Genomic DNA, 18,266 nt, shown 5'->3' with positions numbered 1-18,266 from the left:
AGGCAGAACATGCATCGATTCAATGGGCACTATGGCTGTGGGTGGTGCCTCCATCCTGGAGAGGTGATTGACGGTAAGGAGCTTTTCAAAAGAATTTAGTATTTTTTGGCACGTATATATATATTAATGCTTCATTCGTGCAGAAAAGCTATCAAAGTAAGCTTTGAAGAGGGCTTTGAGGTTCTTAAAAGAACTTCAGAGTGAAGGGAAGCAAGCATCGCAGAAATTTAAACCCGAGATTTGTGCATGAACACATAAATTTAAACACAACCAGTTCTACAAGCCAGATACCTTTTAAGGCTCCTGGCCACACTAGTGCCTTTGTTTAGTGAGCCGCTGCACCTGTGCCTTTGCACAAAATGCAGAGTTATTGGAACCATGAACTGCTTAGCATGTGACAAATGTGTTAATATTTTTTTGTATTTTACAATATAATCATCATTAACTTGTCCCTTGTGCTTAGTGCTGTGAGTGAACAGTGAAGTTCTGTACTACAGTTTGATGGCTGCTGCTAATGTTAAGGTTTAATTTTTGTACTTCCTCATAGGGACTGTGAAGTACACTGTTTGCGAACCTGTACCTGAAAGAGACACAGATGAAACACTGGCGCAGATGATTGAAGCAGCAGCTACTGGCAAGCCTGTCCTGGGAGTGAAGGGAGCAACACCATTGATGAACCTTGAACATTTAGATGTGGTATGGGGATTTACCCCTGATTACATGCACTGTGTATTGCTTGGCACGACACGTCAGCTCTTGGATCTATGGCTAAGCAGTGTGGGAAAGCCATTTTACGTTGGCTGTAAAGATCTGTTCACGCAACTCGACAAAAGGCTATGTAGCATCAAGCCACCGTCATGTTTGCATCGGCTGCAGCGATCACTTTCGGTGAGAAAGTATTGGAAAGCCACGGAATGGCAGCAGTGGCTTCTATGCTTTTCGTTGCCGTGTTTACACGGAATCTTAAAGCCACTATATCTGGACCACTTTGCTTTGCTGGTAAGGGGAATAACTCTTTTGCTCCAAGACAAAGTGACAGAGGAGGATGTTTCTGAGAGCGTCGATTGCCTGGTGCAATTTGCCCTTGCCGTCGAGACTCTCTATGACAAAGGGGCAATGACGTTCAATGTTCACCAGCTCCTTCAGCTGCCCAAGAGTGCTCCATCACGGTCCCCTCTGGGCACACTCATGTTTTGCTTTTGAGTCAAACACTGGTCAGGTGAAAGATTTGATTTTGATTTGATTGATTGTGGGGTTTAACGTGCCGACGCAACGCAGGCGATGAGGCGCGCCGTAGTGGAGGGCTCCGGATTAATTTTGACCACCTGGGGATCTTTATCGTGCGCCGAAATCTCGTACACACGGGCGTTTTTGCTTTTCGCCTCCATCAGAAAAGCGGCCGCCGCGGCCGGGAACCGAACCCGCGACCTCGTGCTCAGCAGCGCAACGCCTTAGCCACTGAGCCACCGCGGCGGGTGGTCAGGTGAAAGACCTGGTGACATCGGCAAAAGGCGTCCCAATGCAGATTGTGGAGCGCCTCCCTCTGCGCAGCTCCTTTGCTGACCTTAAAGCACAGGCTTGTCCCCGAACACAAGCATTTCTGGGTGGAGGCAGTATCCCGAACCAAAAGTGTGTTGTGCCTCGTGGCAAGCCGCGGACCGTGTCACCACCCATTTTGCATACTGCTGAAAGCCAGATTGGTGACATCATTGGCAGGCCAGTTGTGGAGTACGACAGGGTTTCAGTGCGCCACGTTTTGCTTCGCAGTGGGCAGTATGGAAGACCAAACAAGACTGGCAGCACAGCTGCAATGTTGCCCTCGGGTGTGTGCTTTAAAGCAGATCATATACTCTCATTTAAGGATCCAGCTGGAAATGAAAGGGTCTTTGCTGTTACCCCCAAATTTTCGACTACACCCACACACAGGATTGCCCACATTTTGAAAGTGCGGCAGGGGCCTTCCAGTCACGAAGTTCTCGTTGACCTAGCTCACGGCATCGTGCCCTGTATATACATGGAGGTTGAAGGGAAGGTCTACTTTGTGCCTCTAGCTGGGAAAGCTATGTTTAAGAGTCAATAATAATGCTATTTTGTTTGGTAGCCTCAAATTTCATTTGTACATTTCAATGCTGCCTACATACGTGCTATGTGAGATGGCTAATGCGTAATGCACATCAGCCAGGAAAGCTTTGTACATAGTGTGTGTTTTTTATTGTTAATATTTCTGTCCATTATGCTTCAGTTGCTGCGGTGAGGGAAGTTATTTGCAATGTCCCAGCCATGCAGTCTATGTACATAGTGTATGTCATGCAGGCTGTGTACATAGTGTATGTAATTGTGCTGTTTGTAAAAATCCCTTGTTCCCAGCATTCTGCCGTACCTGCAGTGTGAAATGTTTTTTGCCACACACCACCTTACTGGCTGTGTAAAGAGTGCATGTCATTGTAAAAATCGCTTCCTGTGATTCTGCAAGGGGTAGGGACTTAGTACACCAGTAGTGCAGGCTGTGCCCATGGTGTCATGCAGCTGTGTGCCAGTATCGCTTTCTTTCTACTATCCCACGGCATTTACGGTGTGGAGAGTGGGCAATTACACAACCCATTCAAGCTATGCAGACGTGATGTGGCTGTGGTGTTGTTCTCTCTTTTGTACTTCTAATGAGTGCCAAATGTAACATTACGAGTTCGTAGTTTCTTTGGATGGTGCACAATAAAATAAGAAAGGCGATTTGGGCTGTGCTTCAAGTTTCCGCGCTTGCTGTCCAATCCGACAGTAGGCACACAGCTTGAGAAACAGACCAGCGGAGGTCAGTTTTTCAAGTTGTGTGCCTGTTCAACCCTATCGGCCGGCCACTGGCTAACACTATACTAGCCTATCTTGGGTACAGGTCCAAGCGGTTTTTTTAACCCACGCTTGAAATGGAAATATATAGTTAAACGAAATAAAACCACGTAGGCTGGAAGAAGCTAGTTTGGCTCCTGCTGGGCTGAAACCACGCCGTGCCAGCTGGACAGCAGCTATGCTTGCACTAGTTCAGACCAGCATAAGTGAGCTGGTCCCAGCAGCAGCTGGAAAGCAACTCAGCTTGTCCCAGCTGGTACCAGCTCCTGCATAGCTGGTCCCAGCTGGGAAACAAGTCAGCTGGTACCAGCTGGCACCAGCTACGTAGCAGCTGGTCCCAGCCGAGACCAGCTACATTGCAGCTGGTCCCAACTGAAACGAGCTGCATATTTTCTCTTGGGAAATGCCAATGTTCCAGAAATGCAACATTCCCAAAAACGTGCTTAGTCATTGTGAATGTGGTTGTATTTTTTCTCACAGGTAATTTATAAGCCAAATGCAAATTCTCAACACCAATTTCAGTTTGTTGAACGTTGGTTCCTAGTCCAGCGTTTAAAGGGTTAAAGAAAGCAAACGGCAGCAACCGCGTCCTCGTGCTCGTTTGGGACAATGATGATGATGATGACTCCGAAAAAGCAAGCGAAGACGTTCCCTCCAAAAGCCAAGAAAATGGGACAAGGTTGATATCCCCAACATACAAGTTCCAGAAAAAATTCCTGATCCGGTTTCCAAAGTGAAGTCACCGTATGCCCCTACTTGACGTTTATGCTTACAGACAAGCTTGTGGACCTCATCACCTTTGAGACCGACTTGTACAGCACCCAACAGCAAGGGAAGTCTATCGCAACAAATGCTCACCGCTTTTTGGGCATTCTAGTGCTAACTGGGAGCGTACAAGTTTCCCTCACTCGAAAACTCTAGCTGGCCAATTTCCCCCAGTCGCCGATGTGATGCCCCTGAAAAGTAGGGGTGTGCAAATATTCGAAATTTCGAATACGAATCGAATATTTTTCTTATTCGAAAGTTATTCAATTAGAAAAATCTATATTCGAAAATTCTCCAATATTCGGACCAGGCCGAATATTTGGTAAGATTGTCGAATATTCGAACAAGACACGGAATATTTGCATTAATTATCAAGGAAAAAGGATGAAACACTGATGTGTATTTTTTCACCCCAGACGAATACCCCTACTGCAGGCAAGACATTACACATTACAGCAATGCCGAGGCGCATGCACGCACTAGGACAGAAACAAAAAAAAATGATGCGACCGTGAATGAATATCTTTACCCTGGCTGGGTCGGTTATCTGCAAGACGCACGGGTGCCATGCGCGACAGGCTCCGCGAAGCCTGTCTTACTGCCCGCCGAAGTAAGAAGCACAGCCCCATCGTTCTGCTGCTGTTGCCGCGCTGCCAGCGCAGCTGCGCCGTCTGCTCCGTGACAGACTCGCGCTCAACAGTTTTTACTGTTTTGCAGCAGTGTTTATTTCTTTGACTCCTGTACAGCGATATATCGTAATTTTGCGTTCTGTAAAAATACCTAATATAATAAACTTATCTTGACTGTTACCTGGAATACTTTTAAATATAGAGAAAAATTGCTGCGAGCAGACCCTCAGAACATAGCGTGATAGCATCGCCATCGACATCGACAAAATGGTCGCCAACGTGTTTTCATAATTCTTTGTCCGACGTTCTCTTTTCGTACGATTCCGATGCTACGAGCGAAGCAAACGAAAACCGAGAAGGTCGTCGACCTCGGATGATGAGCCACCTTGAGAGCAGGACAAGAAAGCCGGACGCAGTACCATTTGGCAGCACTACACAAAACTCTCATCGTCGACAGCGCGGTGCAACTCGTGTGAACGTGTACTTCAGACGCCGACGGGGACAACGACCACACTCCAAAATCACTTAAAGGGACACTGAAGTGAATTTGTCAAGCTCCCGTTTTTGCTTGCACTGCGTAGACTGGATCAAATTAGCACACTTTTCATCGTTTATCCGGTTGACAAATCGGTAATTATTTTACAAAGCGCGAAAGAAGAAAAACTACCATGCGCGGTTTGCGGCGGCCGCACCAACTAAGGCTGTGACGTTGAGAGGAGGGGCGCCGTGATTGGACGATGCCCAAGGTTAGCAATCACACAAGTTTCGGTTTCGGTTTCGGTTCTGTAAAACATAACCAATGGCTTTGTTGGATGGGCATTCTCAATATCTCAGTAATCATCGTACCGCGCTTCTGCCATGTTGTCGGCTGTAAAATGCACAAGATAAGCCTCCCAGGACGGCTCGTAGTCGTAGCATTCACTAGCCAAGACCTACGCAGTGCATGAACGCCCTCCGCGTACCCGCAGACGCCCAAATGTCATGCGCTTTTCCCCCATATTTGGAGCTTGCCTCCCTCATGCCTGTATCGTAAAAAGCGTGTTCACACCAGGCCAAGGGTCTGTTCATTCTGGCCTGTGCCCACTGCCTGCAAGCAGTCGGTGCTTATGGCAACAGCACGCCAACGAGAACTCGCTAGCGCGCCAGTGCCAGCCAGCGCGCGTTTTGTGAACTAGTTCGTGTAGCCATGAACGTTGCGGCCCCAAAAAAGGTGAACTCAATATAGAAAACATCGGCGGAAAACAAAAAAGTTAACTTACAAAAAAAAAAAAAAAAAAAGCACGTACCCGCGGGGATTCGAACTCGTGACTCGCAAAACATTTCCGGTGAAATCCTAGCGCCCCAGACCGCTAGGCCACGGAGCGGGACACGAATGCCTTGCTAATATAGGGTATATATTGTACAACCGGTTTACACTTTTATTTAGTTTTGGCATTTCAAGCCGCTTAGGTGACTATTTGTTGTACTGCGATCGTGCAGTAAGCGTCGCCTGAGTTTCCACAGTAGCTCACGTCTAGCAATTGCATTTCGTAGACGGAAAAGCGTTCGCAGATGCGTAGTCGTGCTGCTGACCGCTGTGCTTGTTCGCACAGCGCAAAGAGTGCTTCCCGCGCCCTAGTTTTACGCTGTACGGTAAAAATATCAGTTGATTTTATTTCCTTAGTACCTATATTGACTTCGCTGACTCTTCTCCCGCCTGCAAGAGGCCTTATATTTTCCTACTGGCGTACCAGTCAGCGAAGCGTCGCATGTGCAGCGCTTGTGTGAAGCGACCTTGACTTGGAGCTAGATACAGTGTACAAACAAACCAAGTAAAGAAAGGCACATTCTTCCATCCACAAACGTGTCCTGGCTTCGTTTCAACTAAGCGAACGAATTGCGACCAAGCAATTTTTTTTTAACCTCCTTGATTGCGACGACCCGCCGGCGGCCGGCGGACGAGACGCTGGGCCGACTGACTCTGTCGGCCGGGGAGCCGTGCAGTAGCGCAGCCGTGGCGCAGCCAATTGCCAGCTCATCCCCTCCTGACGTCACACGAAAACGCCACAGAAAATGGGTGAGCGTAAAGAGAGGAGGACAGCGTTTTCGAATTAGTTTTTCTACTAAATAAAATCGCGTAAACGCGCCTAGAGTGGTCGAAACATGGCCTGGGGACTCCGGACTACAATTTGCGCTAGTAATCCCGCAATGTTTATATATCACTTCAGTGTCCCTTTAAAGCAGCATCCGTCATTGATGGCAACATACAAAAAAGACGCCGCAAACATGCCTTCGACGAGTCAACCAACTCTACTTGCTGTGATTCAAGAAAAGCAGCCCGTGTCTCAGAAGCGGGAGAGCGCACTCAACCAGAAAGTTGCAGAGATGGTCGCTTTGGACCTTCAACCGTACAGCTTTGTTGAAGACCGTGGCTTTAAAGCCCTTATGAGTGAAGCTGTACCGGGCTACCATCTGCCATCTCGAACGACATTGTCGCGCGTGCTGATCCCTCGCCTGTATGACGACACGAGGGCTAAAGTGAGGGCCGAGCTGCGAAAAGCATTTGAAGACGGCACAACAGCCCTGGCTTTTACGAGCGATATCTGGACATCGCGTGTTATTGAGAGCTTCATAAACCTCATGTGTAGGGATGGGCGAATATAGATTTTGAGGTTCGAAGCGAATTCGAAGCGAATAGTGATTTGGTCGAATAATTTCGAATCGAATAGTTCGAATAGTGCACATTGCAAATCACAAAGACAAATGAGCAACTTGTGACCTGACTAATGTACACATTTTTTTCTAATAATTAGAACTCACGTAGGCACAGCATTGTGTAAAACTATTACCAGTTGAACATTTATTGCGAAATCTTACACACAGCTTTCCTTTGCTGTATTCACAAGTTTTCATGAAGAAATGCCTGTTGCGCCACATGCTCTAGGTGCAGCAGTTTCCGCCGGCTGCTCATTCACAAGTTTAAGCGCCGCCTAGAAACTCGCAGAGTTAAGCGCCGCCTAGAAGTAAGGGGACACAAGGGTCTTTGATCAAAAACTTTATTTTTGCAGTTATGATGATGAAAATTGGGGGGGGGGCACATGTAGTTTCTCATTCTAATTGTAGATATCAAATTTGTTTTTGAGTAAAATGATTATGTTCAAATTTATTTGGATTTTTATATTCAATTTTTTGACAGCCTTTGTAAAAGAACTGCTGGAGGGATGCAGCTAAACAGGGAACCAGTAAACTGCGCACAAATCAAAGAGTGCAATAAGACTAACATTATCATTATATCTGGTCTGTAGCAGAAGTTACGACCACTTGAAGTTTGGGCCTGGAAGGCAAAACCGGTTTTTCTGGTTGCCATCTTCCAGGCCCAAACTTCAAATGGTCGTAACTTCTGCTACAGACCAGATAGAATGATAATGTTAGTCTTATTGCACTCTTTGATTTGTGTGCAGTTCACTGGTTCCCTTTTTAGCTGCATCCCTCCAGCAGTTTTTTTACAAAGGCTGTCATAAAATTGAATATAAAAATCCAAATAAATTTGAATATAATCATTTTACTCAAAAACAAGCTTGATATCTACAATCAGAATGAGAAACTACATGTGCCCCCCAATTTTCATCATCATAATTGCAAAAATAAACTTTTTTGGTTTAAGACAGTGAGCCCCCTTAAAAAAAGAAGTTATGTAGCCACTAGTATCCTCGGCCGTAGCCAAGCAAAGCGCAAGTGGCTGGCCGCCATTTTGAATAGGCTCGCTTAGTGCGGCGTACTGCCGCGCTGTGCGAACCTATTCAAAATGGCGGCATGCCTATTCAAAATGGCGGCCTGTACAAGTCTGCTGGCTTGGTGCCGTAATGTTCGGAGCGGTGTCGTTTCAGTGCCGCCTTTTTTTTTTTTTTAACCTAAAGTGTGCTGGCGGCCGAGAGCTTCGTCGAACCTCTAGGCAAGGCAGCAACTCGGCAGTGCCGGCACTGATAATAGAAATGTCCGCGTCGGTGGGTCTTGAGCCAAGCCTGGGGTAACTCTCGGAAAGCTTGACCGAAAAGCTTGGCTTTCAGCTGCCTATTCGGGAGCATCGAATAATTCGAAAATATCGAATACCTGCATTCGGATCGAAGCGAATAACGAATAGAGAGCTATTCGATCGAATATTCGACAATACCGAATATTCGCCCATCCCTACTCATGTGTCATTTTCTGACTGTGAGGTTTGAAATGAAGCGGTTTACGTTGAACACGCGACATATGCCTGAAAGCCACACGGCTTTGAACATTGCAGCTTCGTTGGAACAGCTATGCGCCGAATGGGAAATACCGGCCTAATGCGTCAAGTACGTGGTAACGGACAACGGCCGCAATATCTGAGTGGCTGCCAGGACCCTGCCATGGCGACAGCAAGCTTGTTACGCGCACACTCTGCAACTGGCAATCAGTGATGCTAAGTCAACAACTCCGGCGATCAACAAGCTTTGCATGAAGGCGAGGGGGAATGTGGGGCACTATAAGCATAGCCCTGTTGCGCAAAAAAGGCTGCACGACGTGCAGAGGCAGCTAAATAAGAACATACTCCATGTTGTGCAGGATGTCGAGACAAGGTGGAACAGCCAATACCTGATGTTCTCCAGGCTCCTCGAACTGAAAGAGGCCAAAACTCTTGAGCTTGCCACTTCAGACACACACATGGATGGCTTTAATTCTTCGGAGTGGAGAGACATGGCAGAGTATGTGGAGGCACTGAAGCCTTTATTTGATGCCACTGTCATCTCAAGTGTGGAAAAGTGCCCCCCACTTTCATGCCAAATTCCAATTATTTTTGGAATGCTGCATTGCCTGAAAGGCTGCAGAGGAAATACAGAATTTGCTAGCAACCTTGCAAAAAGCATCAAGGCTCGCTTTGCAAGCTACAAGTTTGATGAAGTGGCCAGCCTGGCCATGTTTCTTGACCCAAGCACGTGAGTAAGAAGCCAGACAAATGGTATTTTAAGATATTTCGCCCATCAAGCTCCACAGGATTCGTTCATGAGATGCTACTTTACCAGCGCTTGAGCACATTTTTCTATGTGTCACTGTCCTCTAAGGAGCAGGGCCTCCTCCCTGGTGCAAAAATGGTGTTGGCACTCTCGAGAACGATTGAGGAACCTCCTTTTTGACACTTTTTTCACCAACTATGATTGTATTCAGCTTATGAAAGCAGAACTGAACATTCACTGCGTAGGCACACTTCGCGCTAACAGGTCGGGAGGAGCCAACGGCTTTTTTAAAGATGACAAAATCTCGTCGAAGGAGAAACGAGGGCAATTCACTATTGCTCGTCTGGAGGTGTGGTAGCCGTAAAGGGGCACGACAACACATGGGTGACCCTGCTTGCTGAGCAATGCACACGGCGTAGAGCCACTCAGTCACGGCAAAAGATGTAACGCCGAAGAGAAGGCAATGGTGCCAGTTGCTTCTCCAGCAGCTGTACAGGCGTACAATGAGCACATGGGTGGGATTGACTCGTCCGCAAGAACAACCTCTACCAAGGGTACTGCATTTATATGGATAACTTTTATACCTCAACGGCCCCTTTTCTTGCATTTGCTGGAATGCAATTTGCCTTTGGAACAACGCAGAAAGGTCGATGTGGGTTTCCCCGTGAACTCAAAGACACCACCTGGGGAAAAAAAAAGCAAAGTGAAGCTGGCTGTGGGACAACAGTGCTTTGTACCCACAATGGAAGGACCGTTGTGTCGTCAGCATGGCTAGCACTGTGTATATGGCTAACAAGCACGTGGCCACAAAAAGGAGAGGGAAAAAGGATGGCAGATGGCAGCAAATTCCAATCACAAAACCAAAGATCATTGATGGGTACAACTCAGGGATGCTCAGTGTGGACAAATCCGACCAGCTAACAGGATACCACAATGTGCTCCACAAGTGCGTCCGCTCATAGAAGACGCTGCCCTTTCACTGCACTGACACTGTGGCAGTGAACTGCCATGTGATTGTTCAAGTAAGTGACAGGAAGCAGCACCCCGAGATAGCAGAGCTCTCCACAGTTTCCCACTACGATAAGCTGGCGTTCTGCATGCAACTAGTGCAACAGCTTCTCGAACTTGAAGACACACAATGGGGACCTTGTGTTCTACCCCCTCCTCCACCTCCTTGTGGCACTGAGCACCAACCGGAGAGAGTGGAGAAGACGTTCAACTGCAAGAAGTGCTAGAGAGCCAAGAACATTGAACAGAAAACAACTGTATACTGCAGAGCTTGCAATGCCCATTTTAACACGAAAGTGTTTTATTCCGGGATTCACGAAGATTTCTCTCACGTCATATCCGTCATGGAAGTGACATCAGTACAACTAGAGTCCTTCAATGCTTTACTGGTCACAAAACTGCTCCGTAACTCAAGGGGAGAGCTTCATATGCTGCGCTCGGCCGCCGCGCGGTGGCGTCACCATCTCACTGAGGTCACTCCTTGGGCGGCGATGCGCTGGCTCTAACGGCAGAGACGCAGAGAGTTGTGTTTGTTATGTGCGGGAAAGAAATGTAACGTGCATCTCGCGCTGTTGTGATGTGACTTAAGTAGTGCAACGACGATGCCGAACACATGTTGCGTCCCGGGATGTCGTTCCTTGTACTACAATACAACAGAAAATGTTTCCTTGTTCTGTTGACCGAGTGATGGAGAGCTGCGTGAGAGATGGAGGCACGCCATTCCAAGGCAAGAAATGGGAGATTTCAGCTTCGACTTAAGTGGGGAATGCACTGTGCGTGAGAATGAAAAAGCAATGTGCATCCTTTTGAGAGCATCCTGGACCTAGAATTGTACAATCAGTCAGGTAGTAGCGGTGCTTCATTATCGGTATGCAAACTTGTATTACCTTGCGCTCAGGCTGGCATGTAAAAAAAGGTTTGGGACGTCCTTGTGCTTTTACTTTCCATATTTTCGTGAATTATCCCTTAGGATTCGTTTTGTTTCTTTTGTAACAGCGCGTGGCCGCTTCCGCTTTTCTTATCTGGCGCGCCCGTTTGCTCTTTTCGTCGTACGTCCCGTCGGGCAACATTGTTTGATATGGAAAAGGTGTCACCTTGTCGCTAACTTGATTTTTTGTTTCTTCGACAATGTTCTCGATCCTATTTCCATGGATCTGAAATTAATAACGTTCCGAGAGTAATGCATGCATAGCAAACGCCACGCAACTCACTTTATCGACGTTCATCTGTGCACGTCACAGTGCGGACTGCTTCTTCGACGTTTGTGTTTCATTCTAGTCTTTTGTAGAGCAGGAGGTCGCTTTAATAAACTTCATTCAGAAAAGCTTTGCGTCGTTCTTGGCTACATGGCAATATTCTGTTAAAAAAATTTTTTGTTCGCTGGACCACGCTCTTTTGTCTCTCCTCGTAATATTGAAATTTTTTTGTTGCGTGTGATAAAATCAGTTTTATCGTTCTTTTTTCGCTTCCTTTTTTTGCAAGGATTGCAAAGCGTGGACGCGTACTTGGTTTCTTTTGTTTTTTTTATTGTATTATCCATAGGCCTGCAGCAGTCCGTGACTACAGAGCTACCGTATGTGTGTTTTTTTGCAACTTTTGCTTTAAGAAAATGGGCAATAGAGATTTAAAAATCCACAAACACGGCGGCGCAGTGCTTGTTCCAGAAAATGCAGAAGCCGTTGTTCTTCACGGCCGAAGTCTACAGTAATATACTTAGAAAAATAAAATCCCATTGAAGGCAGGTGATAGTTAAACCTCGTTATAACAAGACGGGCTATAACGAAATAATGGATATAACTAACAAATGGTGATTCCCCTTGAAAGTCCCCATAGAAACTAATGTATTTAGATATAACGAACAAATTTCGTTGAGAAATCAAATTTTGAGCTAATTCTACAACAGGGCAGGGCGCAACGCGGATTTGAAACAGTGCGCGACGCAGCAGCTGTATTAGCAGTTCAAAACGCCCGCCACGCGCGCGAAGCTGGATGGCACGCCATGCGGACGCTGCGCCCGTGAAGCCCCACCCTCCTCTCGCTGCACACGGCATGCAGACAATGGGGCCCTTCAACTTACAGTCTCGGACTCGCCGCGGGCTTCCCGAGAAGCAGTCCGACGTTCGATTTTTCCATGTATCCCTATGGCTTCGAGGAATCCTCGGACTACCCGCGGACTATCCGCGGTGAGTCCGAGAAGAGCCCCAATGCACACGGCGCGCACGGTTGCGTCGCCTTCCCCCCCCTCCCCTGTTCGTATCACCGGCGTCGCTGCGTAGTTGTGTGTACATGGGTTTTGGCAATCTTCAGCCTTATCTTTTATCATACTGCCCACGTGATTCGAACAACGCGAGTGCGACAGGCAGGAAGCGAAAGCGAAAGGCTATCACGCTTGAACAGAAGACGGCTATGAAAAAAGCCGTCGCATCGGGTGCGAAGGAAGGAAAGGTGCACTCCGTGGTAAGGTGGCAAGACTGATGTGTGGACGAGTACGCTGTCCACCATCATGAGCAACCGAGAGTCGATCGCCAGCGCTGTTGCACGTGGCATGAAAGGAAGCGCTAAGGACGACATCGGAGACACTAGATGCGGTGGACGTGCTGCGCCGCTACTTCGGCGCGCACGAGGGCGGCGAAGATGGCGTGAACATAGCGGCCACAGCTGAGGGAGCCATCGCTCGCATCAGGAAGGTGCATCAACTTCCAATTACGGACTTCTTCGTAGCCAAGTCTGTTTGAAATAAGAGTTTTGAACTGCAATAAAGTAGGTTCATGACTTTTCCTTTTTACCTCCGGAATGTGTTTATTTTACTGACTACCGCCATGCGGCAAGATGCTATTTCGCCCGCTTTTTGTTTTAGGTAACTACAATGCATATTATTTGCAGAAAATGTCGGCTATGGCTATAATGAAATGTTAGCTATAACGAGCAAATCGCGGCGCCCCTTCAATTTCGTTATAACGAGGTTTAACTGTATACACAATGACTGGACTTTTCATTGCTAACTACTACGAAAAAAAAAAGCACACTTAATCAGCGTGCAGACACCAAAAGCAGCGAGCGTTTGCACGCCAAGAGCTGGCCAATATGCCATACACGCCGCGGCTGGATGCCCTTCGTGCGGCGGTGGTGCCTGTAGTGGCGCCGACGGTCCCTATATGAAACGAGCACCGAAGTTTCATGACCAGTAAAGCATTCAAGGATTCTGGTATAACGAAGCAAGCGGCCCGTAAAGGGTGCACCCCTGCACACAGGGGCTTCTTGTGGGGAAGCAAACTTTAGTACTAAAGAGTACGTTACACTTGGGGTTGTTTGTTTTCGGGTTGTATATTTTAAGACAAAAGTGTTTTATTCAGGGAAACACCAAGATTTCACTAACGCCATATCCCTCACCGAAACGACGCCATTATACCTTTGCCAAAGGGACCCGCCAACAGGACGTTGCTCGCCGAGCGCACCAACAAGACAGCCGTCGACCCGCAAATCATGCTCAGCTACAGATTTCGCTGCACATTTCACTTTCCTGTTTTACCGATTCCTATGACAGAGGAATGAACCACAGTTTTTTACATCACCCACCGGAAATGCTTTGCAGAGAGGCATGCCGAGCGGTAAGGGGAAATAATTTCATAACAGGTGGAAAAGTACTCCTTCAAACACTTGCGGAAATTTTAACGTAACAGACACAAAGTGATGATGATAGCAACATTTTTTTTTGTCGAATATATGTTGAATGCCACCAATAGCATTTATTTCTCGTAGTGCTTGGTTTTTCAGTCATTATTTCTAATCAACTGAGCCCCAGGAAGCCGTTGGCGGTTTCCTGATTAGCCCAGACTAGCCTATGACAAGCCAAGCCGAGCTCCTACCGTCGAGGCCATCATGGCAGTGCGTTGTAGCTAAGCTGCTGTGCTCCAGTTTACAGTTAACCTTCTGCTATGGCTCAACACAGCAGCGTCCTTTCAGATCCGCTGTTGATGCGGAGTCTATCTCGGCGCGATATCAAGGATGCCTGCTTGCTGGAAATAGAACCGGAGCCGCCGCGCCACAATCTAGCAGCGCGTGGATTGCTCAACGTAGCAAGGCTAGGCAGCCCCGAATTTGAACGCATGTTCAGGTTCAAGAAAGCGGACTTTGACTATTTGTATTCCTGCCTCATGATGCCTGACAAGATTGTGAGCGTGCAGCGTGTGCCGGTGCCTGGACGCGAGGCGTTGTGTATGACTTTGAGGCGTCTTGCCCACCCGAACCGACTGGTCGACCTGGAGATGATGTTCAACCGGCATCTTTCTGTCCTTTCGAGTGTGGTGAACAAAGTTCTTGCACACGTGGAATACCATTTCGGCTACCTGTTTCCCGACCTGACAACACACACGTGGCTGCATTTGGACAGCCTGGAGTGATTTTCTGAGGTAAGAATATATACTTCACACAAAAGAGGTTCGCATATAAAAAAAAACGCAGGGCAAACAGAAACAAGCATTACAATTATATCGCTGTCTGTGGCATTACAGTGGAGAGGTACATACGCAAAAGATATAGTACCCACACAAACAAGATAGCACTTTTCAATCTCCACCTGGACAGTTTTTACAATGCCTTCACGAACCCCAAATGCCAAAAAAGAAGCTAGACCGTTCTATTCTGGACATGTTACGATAAAAGATAACTCTAGCAAATCAGTTGTGCTACATTCATGCACTTTGTGATTGTGGTCAGGTCACTGTGACATGTAATGTGACAAAACAAGCATTTGTCACGAGGTAGCATAATTTGTAAGTAAATATTGTCGAACAATATTCAGCCATAATTAATTTTTCTTGGCTGTAGCGTTTGCCACCCTAATTGCTGTTTGAAACAAAGCATGCTTTGTCGTCTTGTATTACTTTCAAAAGCATATTGCCCAGACAATTCACCAACTTGCCTAATTTCACTTCACGCAATGCTGTTGGTAGATCCCACACAATAGTACTGATCTAACAAATTTATGCACTAAATTTTGGAAATCTCGCAGAGTCTTCTCATGCTCCTGCGTAGGAAAGCCTTTGAGACAGTAGAAGCTAGAGTAAACACTCATTACAACGGAGTAACTTTATTTGAATTATAGCTTTTACCAAACTGCCGCGCTGTGCCAACCGAAATGCATGCATTTTAGATCAGATTACTGCAAGCGTGCTCAGGGCTTATACTGCTCAAAATGAACTGCCAAGTTGCGGATCCACACCCAGGTGAGCAGATGCAAGAATTATTGTGATTGAAAATGGGTCTCCTCAGACAACTGCTATCAGTGCTATTTCCAGGTTGTGCACGCCAAAGGTGCCCTCCTCAAGAACTGCTGGGGATTTGTCGACAGAACAGCCCGCCGAATTTGTCGGCCAACGGAGGAGCAACAGGAACACTTTTCAGGCCACAAGAGGTGCCATGTGCACAAGTACCAGGCAGCGATGTGCCCGAACTGCATAGTTTGCCAACTGGATGGGCCCTTCAGGGGGCGGCGACATGGCGCGGGTAAGCACGGTTGGGACATTCATTACGGGGGCCATGAAAGCAAACTGTAACTTCGTTCATCTTACTAGGCTTTAGTAACTCACTTATCTCCAATACACCTACAAGAGACATACTGTATTTACTCGCATAATTTGCGCCCTCGCATAGTTTGTGCACCCTTAAGTTTTTTTCCAGGTTTACAGAAAGAAAATTTTATTTGCATATTTTGTGCTCCCTGTCTCGCCCAAGAGAACCCATTGGCACGTGCGCACAAACAAGCACGCTTTGGACGGCGGCATGGCGCATGGGAGAGCAATGATACACGATGCTGCGCGCCAATAGTCCCTTCATTCTTTTCTCACTTCTTCCCTTCTCCCTGACTGCGTGCGCCTCCACTCCGCCCCTCCGTGACGGAGCGCAGGCGAGGAGGAACATCCAGGCACCCTACCCGGCTACATTCCCCTTCTCTGCCCTTCCCGACACATGCACACCCTTCCTATCGTCCTTTCCGCTGGGAGTCGGAACTGCTCCAGCGTGTGCCTTCCTCCTCCTTTCCTTTCTTTTGCGCAGTGAGAACTCGCACACAACACACACAAAGGGAGACGCGGAGTCGGAAGCACTAATTTCTGCATCAGAGGTGTGAGAGGGCGTATCAGCCCTGCCGCGGTGTCGCCTTGCCACCTCTTCTTTCCTGCGTTCGCGCTGTGACGGACTCCTCCCTTCGTGTTCACGTTTTGCCATCGCCTTCAGTCAGTCACCTTTTGCTACAGTAGCGATGGGCTACAAACTCAAACTCAAATTCAAACTCTGTGTCATTGAGTTTGCCGAGGAAAAAGGGAACCGTGCCGCCGCAAAGCACTTCAACGTGAACGAGAGCCACGTGCGGTATTGGAAGAAGCAGAAGAGCTCCCTTCAAAATACCAAACCTAGAAGGAGGGCGTTTCGGGGACCAAAGCAAGGAAAGTTTCCTGCCGGGGAAGAAGAGCTGTTGAAGTATGTTCGACAGATGACGATGTCCTGTCTTGCCGTGTCGTGCGAGATGCTACAGTTTGAAGCAAGGAAGATCGCACACGAGAAAGGGATCCCTGCTGCGGCATTCAAGGCGAGCAGGGTGGTGACGCGCTTCATGAGACGCCACCAACTGTCTCTCAGACGGAGAACGACCCTTGGCCAGCCGTTACCACAGGACTACGAGGAGAAAATTGTGTTGTTTCACTGCTTCGTGATTGGATTACACCGAACGGGGAGCTTCATCGTGTCCCAGACTGGGAACGCTGACGAAATACCACTGACGTTCGACATGCCGCCCAACACCACAGTGAGCGAGAAAGGCGTCTCGTCTGTGTCCATAAAGACAACCGCCTGCGAAAAACAACGCTGCACGGTGATGCTTGCCGTGACAGCTGATGGCCGTAAACTCACGCCCTTCGTCATCTTCCAGAGGAAGACAGTGCCCAAAATGAAGCTGGGGGCCCGCATTCACATCTGTGCTCAAGAAAACGGGTGGATGAATGAGGAGCTGATGCAGGACTGGATCGACACTGTCTGGGGCAAGAGACCGGGGGCTTTGCTGCGACTGCCATCGCTGTTGGTGCTCGACAGCTTAAAAGGGCATCTTGTGGAGAGTGTGAAGGAGAAGTTGTGCGACATGCGGACCGACCTGGCCATTATTCCGGGTGGCCTAACATCTGTCCTGCAGCCCTTAGATGTTTCGGTCAACAAACCCTTCAAGGACTACATGCAGAACATGTACGTCGAGTGGATGGCCAGCGGAGAGCACGGGCTCACTCCCACTGGGAAGATAAAGCGACCGCCACTGGAGACGGTCTGCGAGTGGATCGTGGCAGCGTGGGACATGGTCTGACTAGACCATGTATAATACCACTAACCAGACTGGATTTATGTAGGTACTTTTGACTGTGTACTTTTAACTACTTTTCTGTGTACTTTTGACTGTGTATGCGTTTAAATAAACGAGTATCGTTCGCTTGTGCTATCATACTCGATTTTCTCTTATTTGTATAGTCCGCGTCAGGACCGTTTACACGTTATTTTGGACTTTTCGCAAAATATTCGCGTAATTTTTTTGCGCACCCCGTTTTTGAGGCCCTAAATTCGCAAAAAAAAAAAGTGCGAAAATTACGCGAGTAAATACGGTATGTTAAAATCAATGCATGGACCAAGATGCAAGACTCCGATAAAGTGGACAGAGTAATCAAAGAAAAAAAAAAGCCCGCATGTGTGCTTGAATACACGAAGAAAATGGGACTCGTTGACAGAATAGACATGCAGCCGAGCTTCAGTGAAAGCATCAGGAAAACTCCGAAGTGAAACAAGAAGTTCTTTTTTTACCTGCTCGACATATCCCCGCTGAACGCACTTATTCTCTAGCATGAGAGAACTGGCACACCTGTGAAGCTTGCTGTGTTTAGAAAGAGAGTTGCAACCCAAATATTGGAACAGTACAAGTCCCAGATCCAACGACCAAGGCGTGGAAGACGAACCCCAGACAACCCGCTGTGACTGCCAGCGCGCCACTTCCCCGAGAGGGTGCCTCAGACCTCTTCCCAAGGCAGCCGCA

At 47.7% G+C, this 18,266-nt stretch overlaps 1 pseudogene across 1 annotated transcript; it reads left to right on the top strand.

Moving 5' to 3' along the window:
• The first annotated feature begins 31 nt into the window (after nucleotides 1-31).
• LOC144149760 (uncharacterized) lies at nucleotides 32-16,328 on the top strand (annotated as a pseudogene). Its single transcript, XR_013318358.1, has 4 exons — nucleotides 32-63; nucleotides 588-1,219; nucleotides 1,484-1,716; nucleotides 16,256-16,328. The product of XR_013318358.1 is annotated as an uncharacterized LOC144149760 (transcript).
• Nucleotides 16,329-18,266: the final 1,938 nt, after the last annotated feature.

This window comes from Haemaphysalis longicornis, unplaced genomic scaffold (assembly GCF_048455015.1).
Source record: "Haemaphysalis longicornis isolate Haplotype H1 unplaced genomic scaffold, Haemaphysalis longicornis Haplotype H1 scaffold_8, whole genome shotgun sequence".
Classification (NCBI taxonomy): domain Eukaryota; kingdom Metazoa; phylum Arthropoda; class Arachnida; order Ixodida; family Ixodidae; genus Haemaphysalis; species Haemaphysalis longicornis.
Note: the sequence above shows the minus strand (reverse complement) of the source record. Positions and strands in the feature narration are given on the sequence as shown.